General features: G+C 41.2%; 2 non-coding genes and 1 pseudogene across 2 annotated transcripts; all 3 read left to right on the top strand.

Annotated features, from left to right (window-relative positions):
• Positions 1-9,041: 9,041 nt before the first annotated feature.
• Positions 9,042-10,964, top strand: LOC135267397 (small subunit ribosomal RNA). The gene has a single exon (XR_010335817.1). It is a non-coding gene; the product is annotated as a small subunit ribosomal RNA (ribosomal RNA).
• A 2,058-nt stretch (positions 10,965-13,022) lies between these two features.
• LOC135267386 (5.8S ribosomal RNA) lies at positions 13,023-13,179 on the top strand. The gene has a single exon (XR_010335806.1). It is a non-coding gene; the product is annotated as a 5.8S ribosomal RNA (ribosomal RNA).
• Positions 13,180-13,655: 476 nt separating this feature from the next.
• Positions 13,656-17,399, top strand: part of LOC135267376 (large subunit ribosomal RNA) — a 7,844-nt pseudogene continuing 4,100 nt past the window's right edge.

Genomic DNA, 17,399 nt, shown 5'->3' with positions numbered 1-17,399 from the left:
AAATTAATCAAATTTAAATATGTTGTGTATTTTAGTGCGTAGATAAGGCTCTTGCATTAGTTTTTTAGATTTCACCCTTTGGGGGTGAGTTATTAAACAAAAATCTACAAACAAAGCCTAATCGATACCGTTTTTTGCATACAGGTAGCCCCTAAAAAATTAATAAAAATATTTTAGCAAAAACCACCCCTTTGTGTTTGGGGGTAAGTTAAGGGTAAAAATGTAAAAATTAAAAAAAAACCAAAATTAACCAAATTTAAATATGTTGTGTATTTTAGTGCGTAGATAAGGCTCTTATATAATGTTTTTAGATTTCACCCTTTGGGGGTGAGTTATTAAACAAAAAGCTACAAATAAAGCCTAATCGATACGGTTTCTTGCATATAGGTAGCCTATAAAATATTAATAAAAAATATTTTAGTAAAAACCACCCCTTTGTATTTGGGGGTGACTTAAGGGTAAAAATGTAAAAATTAAAAAATAAACAAAATTAACCAAATTTAAATATGTTGTGTATTTTAGAGCGTAGATAAGGCTCTTATATAATTTTTTTAGATTTCACCCTTTGGGGGTGAGTTATTAAACAAAAATCTACAAATAAAGCCTAATCGATACGGTTTTTTGCATATAGGTAGCCCATAATATATTAATAAAAAATATTTTAGCAAAAACCACCCCTTTGTATTTGGGGGTGAGTTAAGGGTAAAAATGTAAAAATTAACAAAAAAACAAAATTAATCAAATTTAAATATGTTGTGTATTTTAGTGCGTAGATAAGGCTCTTATATTCGTTTTTTAGATTTCACCTTTTGGGGGTAAGTTTTTAAACAAAAAACTACAAATAAAGCCTAATCGATACGGTTTTTTGCATATAGGTAGCCCCTAAAATATTAATAAAAAATAATTTAGCAAAAGCCACCCCTTTGTATTTGGGGGTGAGTTAAGGGTAAAAATGTAAAAATTAAAAAAAATAACCAAATTTAAATATGTTGTGTATTTTAGAGCGTAGATAAAGCTCTTGCATTAGTTTTTTACATTTCACCCTTTGGGGGTGGGTTATTAAACAAAAATCTACAAATAAAGCCTAATCGATACGGTTTTTTGCATACAGGTAGCCCCTAAAATATTAATAAAAATATTTTAGCAAAAACCACCCTTTTGTGTTTGGGGGTGAGTTAAGGGTAAAAATGTAAAAATTAAAAAAAAAACAAAATTAACCAAATTTAAATATGTTGTGTATTTTAGTGCGTAGATAAGGCTCTTATATAATGTTTTTAGGTTTTACCCTTTGGGGGTGAGTTATTAAACAAAAAGCTACAAATAAGGCCTAATCGATACAGTTTCTTGCATATAGGTAGCCTCTAAAATATTAATAAAAAATATTTTAGTAAAAACCACCCTTTTGTATTTGGGGGTGACTTAAGGGTAAAAATGTAAAAATTAAAAAAAAAACAAAATTAACCAAATTTAAATATGTTGTGTATTTTAGAGCGTAGATAAGGCTCTTATATAATTTTTTTAGATTTCACCCTTTGGGGGTGAGTTATTAAACAAAAATCTACAAATAAAGCCTAATCGATACGGTTTTTTGCATATAGGTAGCCCATAATATATTAATAAAAAATATTTTAGCAAAAACCACCCCTTTGTATTTGGGGGTGAGTTAAGGGTAAAAATGTAAAAATTAAAAAAAAATAACCAAATTTAAATATGTTGTGTATTTTAGTGCGTAGATAAGGCTCTTATATTAGTTTTTTAGATTTCACCTTTTGGGGGTGAGTTATTAAACAAAATACTACAAATAAAGCCTAATCGATACGGTTTTTGGCATATAGGTAGCCCCTAAAATATTATTAAAAAATGTTTTAGCAAAAACCACCCCTTTATATTTGGGGGTAAGTTAGGGGTAAAAATGTAAAAAATAAAAATAAAGAAAAATTTATCACATTTGGATATAAATAAACAAAAATTTATCACATTTAGGTATATTGTGTATATCAATGCGTACAAAAGGCCCCTATATTACTTTTTTGGATTTCACTCTTTGGGGGTGACTATTTAACTTTTATAAAAAAAGGTTTTTACATTTCCATAAGTGTCTTCGAATCGATTGACAAGCGGTTTACAATAAAAAAATATATTATAATAATTATAAAAAACAAACACCACTTACTTAAAAAAGCCACCCCTAAAATTGACAAAAAAAAAACAATTACAGTCAGATTAATATAGGTTGTAGCGTGCAAGTACCCTTTGAAATAGAAATAAAGATAATTTAAACAGCGAAGGAACTGGCTTACCTCGGCCTATGATTAGAAAACAGTTTTCTGTATAACTTGCATTCGCCATAACTATAAATAAATCACAAAGACAAACGTCTGACAAAGTAGGCATTTACCTGGATGGGCCATGTTTTGTGCATGGCCAATTGTATGTAGCTATGAGTCGAGTGGGGTTAGGAGAAAATTTATAAATATATATAACAAACGGACCTCAACAAGGGAAATATAACTATCGCAATGGAAGGACGTTTACCAGAAATGTCGTATTTCGGAATGTTGTAGCAAATAATACACGGCCACACACTATGCAACATAACGCAGATGAACCACTGCAACCTATTATTCTACAAATCTACGACGAATGGAATGATGATTTCGACTGGAATACACTTCCAGAATTTGAAGACAAACTTCTCGGCAATCCTCTTCCAATAATAAAAAGTATTCAACCGTTCTATACCAATTCATAATTAAGGCGGCAAGTATCCACCATGGAGAAGCCTGGTACGTCTGGAGTTAATATTAAACAAACGACAACACACTTACAAATCTCAAGTGACGATGACGAAGATTCTTTATAAAACCTTTTATGTTTACTAAATTGAAAAACATATGTTAAAACAATTTAATAAATGTTATGTTTTTAATTGTGACAAGTGTTTTTAATATAATCCATATCATACATAACAACTTACACCGTGTTAAGCCTGAAATAATCAATTTAGCTCAAATTCTATTAAGTTAGGTCCAAAAGATCAGTTTGGTTTTAAAAACTATACAACCAGAAATTCGACAAATATTGGCGGCGGTACTTTCAGGGCGCGTATTTTTCACCCGCTAATAGGGAACGTGAGCTGGGTTTAGACCGTCGTGAGACAGGTTAGTTTTACCCTACTGATGACTCGTCGTTGCGATAGTAATCCTGCTCAGTACGAGAGGAACCGCAGGTTCGGACATTTGGTTCACGCACTCGCTCGAGCGGGCGGTGGTGCGAAGCTACCATCCGTGGGATTATGCCTGAACGCCTCTAAGGCCGTATCCTTTCTAGTCAAAGGTGGCAACGATACCTTTAGGAGTTTCGAGAGTCGACAGGCTCAAAACAATGTGACTTTACTAGGCGTTTAACGCTTGCGTACGAACGTCGCACGAGCCCTATTTGCCGTGTGAAGCCACCAATCGGCGGCGGGATCGATCCTTGCCACGTCCGACCAGGCTTCTAGACGGTCAATTATGGGTACATTGTTGTTCGACGTCGAAACTCGGAATTGTCTGTAGACGACTTACGTACCTGGCAGGGTGTTGTACTCGGTAGAGCAGTTTCCACGCTGCGATCTGTTGAGACTCAGCCCTCAGCTTGGGGATTCGTCTTGTCGGCGAGACGAGACCCCGTCAACGTTTAGAAAGCTGAGTGGATAAAAAATATACCCAGCCAGGTACACATTGTTTATATAAAAATTTCTAGTATGCAATGCAACTTGGGCTAATAACCAACATGAACTTACTATATTTTATTATTACATACGTACCTGGCAAGGTGTTGTATTCGGTAGAGCTGTTTCTACGCTGCGATCTGTTAAGACAGACTCAGCTTGGAGATTCGTCTTGTCGGTGAGACGAGACTCCGTCAACGTTTAGAAAGCTGAGAGGATAAAACAATACACAGCCAGGTACACATAGTTTATATAAAAATTTCTAGTATGCAATGCAACTTGGGCTAATAACCAACATGAACTTACTCTATTTTATTATTACATACGTACCTAGCAAGGTGTTGTATTCGGTAGAGCTGTTTCTACGCTGCGATCTGTTGAGAGAGACTCAGCTTGGAGATTCGTCTTGTCGGTGAGACGAGACTCCGTCAACGTTTAGAAAGCTGAGAGGATAAAACAATACACAGCCAGGTACACATTGTTTATATAAAAATTTCTAGTATGCAATGCAACTTGGGCTAATAACCAACATGAACTTACTCTATTTTATTATTACATACGTACCTGGCAAGGTGTTGTATTCGGTAGAGCTGTTTCTACGCTGCGATCTGTTAAGACAGACTCAGCTTGGAGATTCGTCTTGTCGGTGAGACGAGACTCCGTCAACGTTTAGAAAGCTGAGAGGATAAAACAATACACAGCCAGGTACACATTGTTTAATAAAAATTACTAGTATGCAATGCAACTTGGGCTAACCAACATGAACTTACTCTATTTTATCATTACAAATAAATTTACCTCTCTAAAAACTCTCACTCTTCTCACCACAATTTAATACACTTTAGTAGTGTACAGCCTTATTTCTCTCAAGTAACAAAAAGACGATGGTGTGGTTGGTGATAGTGATAGAAACCAACTAGTCTTAAAGAGTAAGAGTAATAGAGTAAGAGATGAATAATACAAGAGAGAGGAAAGAAAGAGAAAGAGAAAGAAGACAGAGAGAAAGAAAGAAATTAAAAGGAAAAGAAGATAGATGATAGATGATAGATGATAGAGAGAGAGAGAGAGAGAGAGAGAGAGGAGGAAGAGTAGAAGAAAGCCAGCAAATTTATTCGAACGACATACTTCGTTCTACGGACTTAGCACATAGCTCTCGCCTAGCACATAGCTCTCGCCTAGCACATAGCGCTCGCCTTGCACCATTCACTGCTTAATAACTACTGCATATAATAAAGTCACGATTGCTCATGTGGTAAAATAGTAATGACACAATCATTTTGTTTAAAGGTATGCAACCAACATTACATAAAACGCGCGCTAAAGTTGCCTAAAACCACGAAGTACTACGTATACTTTAATTGTAACGCAACTGGTTTCACAGTAAACGTGTATGAAAATTGCCTATATTCAAGAAGTACTACATTTGTTTAAATATTGTATTACTGTTACGAAGTACGACGTTTAAATATTATGAATTATTTTTAGTTGTATATAAAATCATAGCTATTTTTGTAAATTAATAATGCAACCCGCAATACACCAAATGTGTATTAATATTGCCTAACTTGTACGAAGTACAACGTTCATTTAAGTGCATTAAGTATGGTGCTCTGTGCGATGAAATACGACGTTCATGTGACCATAAAGTAACAAACGAAGTACGGCGCTTACAAATGCAGCACTCAAAATTATTGTTTCATTGCACGACGTTTGCTTTGTTTCTGACTGCGACGAAATGCAGCGTTCATTTGACTTTGTACATAGTACAGACGAAGTACGACGTTTGCGAAGTACGGCACTCAAAATCGTGATTTTCATGTACGACGTTTATTTGCACGTCCTGCCGACTGCGACGGAGTACAGCGTTCAATTGACTTTGTACATAGTACAGACGAAGTACGACGTTTGCGAAGTACGGCACTCAAAATCATGATTTTCTTGTAAGACGTTTATTTGCAGTTGCTTCCGACTGCGACGAAGTACAGCGTTCAATTGACTTTGTACATAGTACAGACGAAGTACGACGTTTGCGAAGTACGGCACTCAAAATCATGATTTTCTTGTACGACGTTTATTTGCACTTGCTGTCGACTGCGACGAAGTTTAGCGTTCATTTGACTTTGTACATAGTACAAACGAAGTACGACGTTTGCGAAGTACGGCACTCAAAATCATGATTTTCTTGTACGACGTTTATTTGCACTTGCTGTCGACTGCGACGAAGTTTAGCGTTCATTTGACTTTGTACATAGTACAGACGAAGTACGACGTTAGCGAAGTACGGCACTCAAAATTGTGATTTTTTTTGTACGACGTTTATTTGCACGCGCTGTCGACTGCGACGAGGTTTAGCGTTCATTTGACTTTGTACATAGTACAGACGAAGTACGACGTTTGCGAAGTACGGCACTCAAAATCATGATTTTCTTGTACGACGTTTATTTGCACTTGCTGTCGACTGCGACGAAGTTTAGCGTTCATTTGACTTTGTACATAGTACAAACGAAGTACGACGTTTGCGAAGTACGGCACTCAAAATCATGATTTTCTTGTACGACGTTTATTTGCACTTGCTGTCGACTGCGACGAAGTTTAGCGTTCATTTGACTTTGTACATAGTACAGACGAAGTACGACGTTAGCGAAGTACGGCACTCAAAATCGTGATTTTCTTGTACGACGTTTATTTGCACGCGCTGTCGACTGCGACGAGGTTTAGCGTTCACTTGACTTTGTACATAGTATAGACGAAGTACGACGTTTGCGAAGTACGGCACTCAAAATCGTGATTTTCTTGTACGACGTTTATTCGCACGTGCTGCCGACTGCGACGAAATGCAGCGTTCATAGTACAAACGAAGTACGACGTTCACAAAGTGATGAAGTAAAACGTAAACAATAAATAATAATAATGCAACCCACAATACACTAATTGTGTATTAAAATTGCATAACCTACACGAAGTACGACGTTCAAGAATACTAAAGAATTTTATTTGTGTTGTATATAATGAAAAAACAGCAAATTTTTTTGCAAATTACGTATCTGTAAATAAATGTAAACATTTAGCACCTAATCAAAATTGTTTTTTTTGCCTAGATATTAAAGTAAAACATAAAAATACATTAAATTTATAAAATGCAACCCGCAGCACACTAGATGTGCATTAATATTGCATAACCTTCACGAAGTACGACGTCCAAAAATATTAATTTTTTTTTTATATTGAGGTTAAAAGTGAGAAAACATAAATTAATAATAATGCAACCTGCAATACACTTAATATGTACTGATCTTGCATAACCTTCACGAAGTACTACGTTCAAATATAAATTAATATTATTGTGACCCGCAATACACTAAATTTGTATCAATATTGCATAACCTACACGAAGTACGACGTTCAAGAATATTAAAGAATTTTATTTGTGTTGTATATAATAAAAAAACAGCAAATTGTTTTGCAAATTACGTATCTGTAAATAAATGTAAACATTCAGCAACTAATCAAAAGTGTTTTTTTGCCTAGACATTAAAGTAAATCATAAGAATACATTAAATTTATAAAATGCAACCCGCAGCACAACAGATGTGCATCAATATTGCATAACTGTTACGAAGTACGACGTCCAAAAATATTAAATTTTTTTTTATATGAAGGTAAAAAGTGAGAAAACATAAATTAATAATAATGCAACCTGCAATACATTTAATGTGTACTGATGTTGCATAACCTTCACGAAGTACTACGTTCAAATATAAATTAATATTATTGCGACCCGCAATACACTAAATTTGTATCAATGTTGCATAACTTACACGAAGTACGACGTTTGAAAATATTAAATGTTTTATTTGTAGTTTGCATATAATAAAAAAAAAACAAATTTTTATGTAAATTACGTATCTATAAATAAACGTACACATTTAACAATTAAATAAACATAGTATTTTGGCCTAGATATTAAATTAAAACATAAAAATGCATAATATTTATTAAAATGCAACTTGCAATACACCAAATGTGTATTAATATTGCATAACCTTTACGAAGTACGACGTTCACGAAGTACGTCGTTTACGAAGTGCGACGTTTACGAAGTACGTCGTTTACGAAGTGCGACGTTCACGAAGTACGTCGTTTACGAAGTGCGACGTTCACGAAGTACGTCGTTTACGAAGTGCAACGTTCGCGAAGTACGACGTCTACACATTAGGGCACTCAAAATTATTGTTACGTTGTACGACATTCAGACGTTCCAACTGCGACTAACTACAGCATTCATTTGACTTTGCACATACGACGAACGAAGTACGACGTTTACGAAGTACGGCGCTTAAAATAATTTTGTTTTTATTAATTAATTATTTTTTTTAAAACAAACGTTTTTATAATTAAATTTTATAATGGTTTAAATATAAAATATGACTTTTTAATATTATCAATATTTAAAATATTTTCTCCCTTTTGTGTGTATGCCTTATAGTTATAGAGCTGTGCGCTTCGGTAGACGTCGCCTGTGGAGCTATGTCAGTGGAGCGGTGCGCACATCCAATACCGAGCGGCTGCCTCGATCGGTGTCGCGCTGGTATACATATGGTAGTGGTGTGTGTCGATGCGTTGAGTGAGGCGATATGAACGGTGTAACGGTTTAGTCGAAGTTTATCATAAATGACGACGACAAAACGACCGATTATGTATACGTTCTGCATTTGCTTCCAATTTATCGACGTTTATCGCACATTTCCGCTATCGAATTCGAATAGGGCTTTGCTTGCGAGATTGCTTTATTTTGTGATTTTGTGGCTCGCCCAGTTCCCCACAGCGAGATTGCGGATGCGGCAAAACGTATTCTCTTACGTTGGCGGTCCTTATGCAATCAAACTTTGTTGAACTAACAAATGTTTGTGATTTAAACAAACAAAAATAATAAATGCGTCAACTCTCTAATATCCGAGCGAGAATATTTATATAATATTCGTAACGTTTATGGATTCGAAAGAATTTCATAAATTCACGTCGCATTCAATCTTGCGAAGAGTGAAGAGAATGTTTGAACTTTTAAATCGGCAAAGGTAAAAAATAATATTATAAATATTATTATTATGCCTTTATTGACCGATATATGTGTTGTGGTGTTTAACGACTACGACGACGATGATGACGATACATTTATCTCTATATCGTACGAAGAAAAGAAGAAACAGCGTGGCGTTACTTTCTTATATGTTAGATTGTTTCGCACAAACGCGCATATTCTTCATCTTTATAAACGATGATGATGAGTATTTTATTCTCTCGTCTGTCTCAAAAAACACAAAAACACAGTTCCCTGGTTGATCCTGCCAGTAGTCATATGCTTGTCTCAAAGATTAAGCCATGCATGTCTCAGTACAAGCCAAATTAAGGTGAAACCGCGAAAGGCTCATTAAATCAGTTATGGTTCCTTAGATCGTACCCACATTTACTTGGATAACTGTGGTAATTCTAGAGCTAATACATGCAAACAGAGCTCCGACCGGAGACGGAAGGAGCGCTTTTATTAGATCAAAACCAATCGGTGGCGGTTTCGCCGTCATCGTACAACTTGGTGAATCTGAATAACTTTACGCTGATCGCACGGTCTCGCACCGGCGACGCATCTTTCAAATGTCTGCCTTATCAACTGTCGATGGTAGGTTCTGCGCCTACCATGGTTGTAACGGGTAACGGGGAATCAGGGTTCGATTCCGGAGAGGGAGCCTGAGAAACGGCTACCACATCCAAGGAAGGCAGCAGGCGCGCAAATTACCCACTCCCGGCACGGGGAGGTAGTGACGAAAAATAACGATACGGGACTCATCCGAGGCCCCGTAATCGGAATGAGTACACTCTAAACCCTTTAACGAGGATCAATTGGAGGGCAAGTCTGGTGCCAGCAGCCGCGGTAATTCCAGCTCCAATAGCGTATATTAAAGTTGTTGCGGTTAAAAAGCTCGTAGTCGAATTTGTGTCCCGCGCCGCCGGTTCATCGTTCGCGGTGTTAACTGGCGTTTCGCGGGACGTCCTGCCGGTGGGCTTAGCTCGAGAGGGCGGCCCAACTCAATCCCGCCGCGGTGCTCTTCATTGAGTGTCGAGGTGGGCCGGCACGTTTACTTTGAACAAATTAGAGTGCTTAAAGCAGGCTAAAACTTCGCCTGAATACTGTGTGCATGGAATAATGGAATAGGACCTCGGTTCTATTTTGTTGGTTTTCGGAACCCCGAGGTAATGATTAATAGGAACGGATGGGGGCATTCGTATTGCGACGTTAGAGGTGAAATTCTTGGATCGTCGCAAGACGGACAGAAGCGAAAGCATTTGCCAAAAACGCTTTCATTGATCAAGAACGAAAGTTAGAGGTTCGAAGGCGATCAGATACCGCCCTAGTTCTAACCATAAACGATGCCAGCTAGCGATCCGCCGACGTTCCTCCGATGACTCGGCGGGCAGCTTCCGGGAAACCAAAGCTTTTGGGTTCCGGGGGAAGTATGGTTGCAAAGCTGAAACTTAAAGGAATTGACGGAAGGGCACCACCAGGAGTGGAGCCTGCGGCTTAATTTGACTCAACACGGGAAACCTCACCAGGCCCGGACACCGGAAGGATTGACAGATTGAGAGCTCTTTCTTGATTCGGTGGGTGGTGGTGCATGGCCGTTCTTAGTTGGTGGAGCGATTTGTCTGGTTAATTCCGATAACGAACGAGACTCTAGCCTGCTAAATAGGCGTATTTCGACATCCCAAATGCCGGCTGGAGCCGGGTTCGCCCGGTCTCTATGTGCGGTTTTTACTGTCGGCGTACAAACAATTCTTCTTAGAGGGACAGGCGGCTTCTAGCCGCACGAGATTGAGCAATAACAGGTCTGTGATGCCCTTAGATGTTCTGGGCCGCACGCGCGCTACACTGAAGGAATCAGCGTGTCCTCCCTGACCGAGCGGTCCGGGTAACCCGCTGAACCTCCTTCGTGCTAGGGATTGGGGCTTGCAATTGTTCCCCATGAACGAGGAATTCCCAGTAAGCGCGAGTCATAAGCTCGCGTTGATTACGTCCCTGCCCTTTGTACACACCGCCCGTCGCTACTACCGATTGAATGATTTAGTGAGGTCTTCGGACCGGTGCGCGGTGGCGTTTCGACGTTGCCGATGTTGCTGGGAAGATGACCAAACTTGATCATTTAGAGGAAGTAAAAGTCGTAACAAGGTTTCCGTAGGTGAACCTGCGGAAGGATCATTAACGTGTAAATGTTGTTGTTTAGTTGTCACACATACACACACATTTTGTCTGTGCTGATCAACAAAAAACACACATACATACACTATTCGTATGATGATCAATTCTCATACAAAATTCTTTATTATGCGTCGAACGGAAAAGCAACAACGGGTCGTCTTGCATTAAGCGGATCTGTTGTTACGTTTTTCGATTTATTTTATAAATCGATTGTAAACGTGCCGTAAACGACGTTTTCAAAGAATTTTTTCGAACATTAACACGAATCAATATTGTCGAAAGATGGTTATGTGCTAACGTTTTATTATTGCTTTCGCAGTGCCGGTCTTAGCGTATTTCCATCATCGTATTCGCTTCGAAAAAAAGTACTAATACACAGTGGTGGTGTATAATTAATGTGCAAGAGATGTTGTTGTTGTTGTTGTAGTATTTGTATATGGTTGGAGTTATTTATAATAACAAACAAGAATGAATGAATGAATAATAATGGTGTCTGCCAATACGATCGTACTTTATGTACACGACTAAAACTTTATACATACAAACCATAATAATAAATAAACTCGAAACAACCAACAACAAAATTAATACGCTACTGTACATACAAATACACATTTATACATACCATCATTTTACTTAACCGATGGTGAGTGATGTTTGAAAAATAAACGCTTAGGCTTACGGTTTTGTAAGCCAGTCTTTGCGTATTTTCTTCATCGTATTCGCTTCGGAAAAAAGAAAATAAAGATGGTGTATAATTAATGTGTAAAAGAGATGTTGTAGTTGTAATTTAATTTGTAAATGGTTGGAGTTTATTAATAAATAAAAGGGGCTGTCTATTCGTCTGTACTTTATGTACAAGACTAAAACTTTATACATACAAACCATAATAATAAATAAACTCGAAACAACCAACAACAAAATTAATACGCTACTGTACATACAAATACACATTTATACATACCATCATTTTACTTAACCGATGGTGAGTGATGTTTGAAAAATAAACGCTTAGGCTTACGGTTTTGTAAGCCAGTCTTTGCGTATTTTCTTCATCGTATTCGCTTCGGAAAAAAGAAAATAAAGATGGTGTATAATTAATGTGTAAAAGAGATGTTGTAGTTGTAATTTAATTTGTAAATGGTTGGAGTTTATTAATAAATAAAAGGGGCTGTCTATTCGTCTGTACTTTATGTACAAGACTACAAAAACGTTTTATAACAATAAAAAGCTCGAAACAACCAATAACAAAATATACTACTACTATACTACTATACATACAAACGCACATTTATAAATACATAAAATCAATTTACTTTATCGATAGTGAGTGATGTTTGGAAAAAAACGCTTAGGCTTACGGTTTTCGGGTACCTGGGTTCCGCATGCGTCGAAGTAATAATTTACTTTAACGACGCGACGAACCGTAGGAATCTAAATAAAAAAGTTTATTAACTTTTTTAGATTCTGTGGGTTTTAAATGATATACGCCCGACTGACGAAGGAACGTTTTGCACTGCCTGTGCTTTTCTTTTGATTCGTTTTTATGTCGACGGACGTTCTTAGAATGCCCACCAAACGACGTATCACACAAAACACCCTACAATTGTATTGTTTGGTAAATATTGTTGTGATTAAGTTTGTAGCTGTGGCGTTTGTTTGAAGAAAACGTCTGGTTTTTCGACATATTTTCTATTTAATAAATATACATAATGCTTATCGCAAAAGGAGCAGAGTTTTATAGACAAAGTTGATAGAGAAAAAAAACCTAATAGATATATATACGTATTTATAAAACGTTAATATCATCGGGTTATTCTTTATGTAAACTTAAACTATAACTGCATACTCTTTTCGATAAGTAGAAACAAATGCCACTTTAATTAAATAAAATATTATAAAATATAACGCCGAACGTTTCTTTCGATTGGTCCGTTTCTCACATATACATCACAATTGTAATAACCTTAAGTAGTTATTTTTGTTGTTGTGTGATGATGAAACGATTTCGATGTGGAACGGTGCGTTATGTAATAATATTTTAAATTTGTTTGAAAAGATTACCCTGAACGGTGGATCACTTGGCTCGTGGGTCGATGAAGAACGCAGCTAATTGCGCGTCAACTTGTGAACTGCAGGACACATGAACATCGACATTTCGAACGCACATTGCGGTCCTCGGATATACTGTTCCCGGACCACTCCTGGCTGAGGGTCGTGTCAATTTCAAAGACTGCTCGGTTTTTGTCTTAAACACAGCGCACAATGTTGTGTAGACAATTACGTCGGAGCGTGTTGGGTGCAAATATGACGCGTTACTATAATTGTTAATTGATTGTCGGTTGTCATAATAAAATATTATGCAACGTAGACAACAATAAAAACAATATAAAAAATAACGCGGCATCCTAAAACGCAATAGCGGCTGACATTCTTATTAGTTTGTTGGTACAAGTTGGTTTAGACGTAGCACGTCCGATATTAAAAAGCAGCCACAACGCTTAAATTTCGAACGAAGCGATCGTCGTGTCCGAGACGTTAAAGTTGTTTATATGCATATTTTATGCACTATAATTAACAACAACAACATTCTCGCAACGACGTCAGATCGATGTTTGAAATTGTTTGGAGGCAGCCATATAAACGGAATACGTGTAATTATCGTCTGACAAAATAAAGGCAAATTTATATTTGCGACCTCAGAGCAGGTGAGACTACCCGCTGAATTTAAGCATATTATTAAGCGGAGGAAAAGAAACTAACTAGGATTTCCTTAGTAGCGGCGAGCGAACAGGAAAAAGCCCAGCACTGAATCCCGCGGCCGAAACCGGACGCCGGGAAATGTGGTGTTAGGGAGGATCCGTCATCCCGAGATTGTGCGACGCGTCCAAGTCCATCTTGAACGGGGCCACAGCCCATAGAGGGTGCCAGGCCCGTAGTGACCGTTGCCGATAACGGGAGGATCTCTCCTCAGAGTCGGGTTGCTTGAGAGTGCAGCCCTAAGTGGGTGGTAAACTCCATCTAAGGCTAAATATGACCACGAGACCGATAGCGAACAAGTACCGTGAGGGAAAGTTGAAAAGAACTTTGAAGAGAGAGTTCAATAGTACGTGAAACCGTTCAGGGGTAAACCTGAGAAACCCGAAAGGTCGAAAGGGGAGATTCAGCGTGACTCGATAGCGGCGCTAAATGATCGTGCGACGAACGGCGTACGCGTCGTTCGCGCCTTTTGTTTATGCGAACCGAAGTCGAACGCGTGCACTTCTCCCCCAGTAGGACGTCGCGATCCTTTGGGTGTCGATCTAAGGCCCGCGGTGGAGCCCGTTCGAACGGTTCGCCGTTTCGGACGAACCCGCGGTGTTTCCCGGTCGACTCGCTCGAAGGTATGCATATGGCGCCGGGCCGCTACACAGTTAGCGTCCGACCATTGGCAAGCGCGTTCGTTTATGACGGTAATCGCACCTGGTGTCGGTTCTGTCTACGAATGGCTGTTCGCCAATGAGTTCTCGGACAGACTCGGTTGAAACGCCGATCTGCGACGCTATAGCTTTGGGTACTTTCAGGACCCGTCTTGAAACACGGACCAAGGAGTCTAGCATGTGCGCGAGTCATTGGGACATGACTAAACCTAAAGGCGCAATGAAAGTGAAAGTTCGTCTTGCACGGACTAAGGGAAGATGGGCGGCCGTTACGGCTGTCGCCCCGCACTCCCGGGGCGTCTCATTCTCATTGCGAGAAGAGGCGCACCAAGAGCGTACACGCTGGGACCCGAAAGATGGTGAACTATGCCTGGTCAGGACGAAGTCAGGGGAAACCCTGATGGAGGTCCGTAGCGATTCTGACGTGCAAATCGATCGTCGGAACTGGGTATAGGGGCGAAAGACTAATCGAACCATCTAGTAGCTGGTTCCCTCCGAAGTTTCCCTCAGGATAGCTGGCGCTCGTCGCTTACGAGTTTCATCCGGTAAAGCGAATGATTAGAGGCATTGGGGTCGAAACGGCCTCAACCTATTCTCAAACTTTAAATGGGTGAGATCTCCGGCTTGCTCGAACTTTATATGAAGCCGCGAGACTCGAATCAGAGTGCCAAGTGGGCCATTTTTGGTAAGCAGAACTGGCGCTGTGGGATGAACCAAACGCCGAGTTAAAGCGCCTAAATCGACGCTTATGGGATACCATGAAAGGCGTTGGTAACTTAAGACATCAGGACGGTGGCCATGGAAGTCGGAATCCGCCAAGGAGTGTGTAACAACTCACCTGCCGAAGTTACTAGCCCTGAAAATGGATGGCGCTGAAGCGTCGTGCTTATACTCGGCCGTCAGCGGCATGTGCGGTCGGTTATTTAATTAACCGGCCATGAAGCCCTGACGAGTAGGAGGGTCGCGGCGGTGAGCGCAGAAGGACTGGCCGTGAGGCCGTCTGGAGCCGCCGTCGGTGCAGATCTTGGTGGTAGTAGCAAATACTCCAGCGAGGCCCTGGAGGACTGACGTGGAGAAGGGTTTCGTGTGAACAGCCGTTGCACACGAGTCAGTCGATCCTAAGCCCTAGGCGAAAGCCGATGTTGATGTGGTGTAGATATGTCGTTGGTTCGTTTTTAATTCGAACGTAAACGTACGAAGCGAGCACACACCCATTGGGCGAAAGGGAATCCGGTTCCTATTCCGGAACCCGGCAGCGGAACCGTTAATAATTCGGGCCCTCGCAAGAGAGTTCGTCGGGGCAACCCAAAAGGACCCGGAGACGCCGTCGGGAGATCCGGGAAGAGTTTTCTTTTCTGCATGAGCGTTCGAGTTCCATGGAATCCTCTAGCAGGGAGATATGGTTTGGAACGCGAAGAGCACCGCAGTTGCGGCGGTGTCCGGATCTTCCCCTCGGACCTTGAAAATCCGGGAGAGGGCCACGTCGAGGCGTCGCGCCGGTTCGTACCCATATCCGCAGCAGGTCTCCAAGGTGAAGAGCCTCTAGTCGATAGAATAATGTAGGTAAGGGAAGTCGGCAAATTGGATCCGTAACTTCGGGATAAGGATTGGCTCTGAGGATCGGGGCGTGTCGGGCTTGGCGAGGAAGCGGGTCGCGGCTGACGTGCCGGGCCTGTGCGAGGTGAAGCGTTGTTCCGTTTCGGCGGTCAATGTCGAATCCGAGTTCGGTCCCGTGCCTTTTGGCCTCCCGCGGAACCGTCTTGCTGCGAGGCTCCGGGTGCGCCCGTCAGGGCGTCCGGAAGTCCTCTTCGGCCGCCATTCAACGGTCAGCTCAGAACTGGCACGGACCGGGGGAATCCGACTGTCTAATTAAAACAAAGCATTGCGATGGCCCCTGCGGGTGTTGACGCAATGTGATTTCTGCCCAGTGCTCTGAATGTCAACGTGAAGAAATTCAAGCAAGCGCGGGTAAACGGCGGGAGTAACTATGACTCGAACACTCGGGCGTTGGTCCGAGGTAGTAGGGTCGTAGATACGCCGATGTCCACCTCCTAGTGGTTCCCGCCGGTAACGGACATCTATCGCTGATGGAACCTAGCTCGCTCTTGAAGAGCGGCGGACGGAGACTTGGAATCGTGGTGTGGTTCTGATGTAAGTCCTGAAACATGGCGTGATGGCCCGCCCGCCCGACCGGAGGGACTTAGAACCCCCTTCCGCGAGGGTCCTGTCTGTAGGTCCTCCACCTCCGTAAAACGAGATGGGGGAAACCGCAGACGGGGATGAAGAGTCGTTTGTTCCGTCGCATCGGAGATTGCGCAGCTGGGTCAAGTCGGCGGGGTGTTCGGCTAACGGACAAGGCTGGGCGTGAGGGGAGGTTTGCAGCTTCCCCTCACTTATGCCCGCTTTTACATTGCAGGCTCGGTTTCTAAGAATAATCCTCTAGTTCCCCCCGGCCCCCAGGCCGGGGCTCCTGCATTTGCTGCTGGTCGGAATGCCGATGGGGAGCCCGCCCAAAATCCATGCCCGTATTGTGCACGGTCGTTTACCACCGCCAATGGCCGCGGGTTGCATATACGGAGGGCGCATCCAGACGAGGCTAATAACGCAATAGACATCGAACGCATTCATGCCCGCTGGTCAGACGAGGAGACAGCCATGATGGCCAGGCTTGAGGCCGGTGCCATCCAGCAAGGGGGTGTAAGGTTTATGAACCAGTTTCTGGTTCCGCGCATGCCGGGTAGGACTCTGGAAGCAGTGAAAGGTAAGCGCAGAGATGCGACTTACAAGGCACTGGTCCAGAGATTTCTGCAGGCGCCGCAAATAAACCTCCCCGAACTGCGTGATGGTGATGCGCCTCGTCAGCCTGATCCTCAACGGGAAAACCCTCCCGAGCCCCCTGCTTTCGATGGGGCGATCAGGGGCGCTGTCGCCGACCTTGTCGGAGGGGTCGACTGGCAGCGCCTCGGGTTTCAGGGAGACCGTCTCTGTGACATCGCGAGACGGGCTTGCGATGGGGAGG

The sequence above is a fragment of the Tribolium castaneum genome, chromosome 11 (assembly GCF_031307605.1).
Source record: "Tribolium castaneum strain GA2 chromosome 11, icTriCast1.1, whole genome shotgun sequence".
NCBI lineage: Eukaryota > Metazoa > Arthropoda > Insecta > Coleoptera > Tenebrionidae > Tribolium > Tribolium castaneum.
This window is presented reverse-complemented; position numbering and strand designations above follow the sequence as displayed.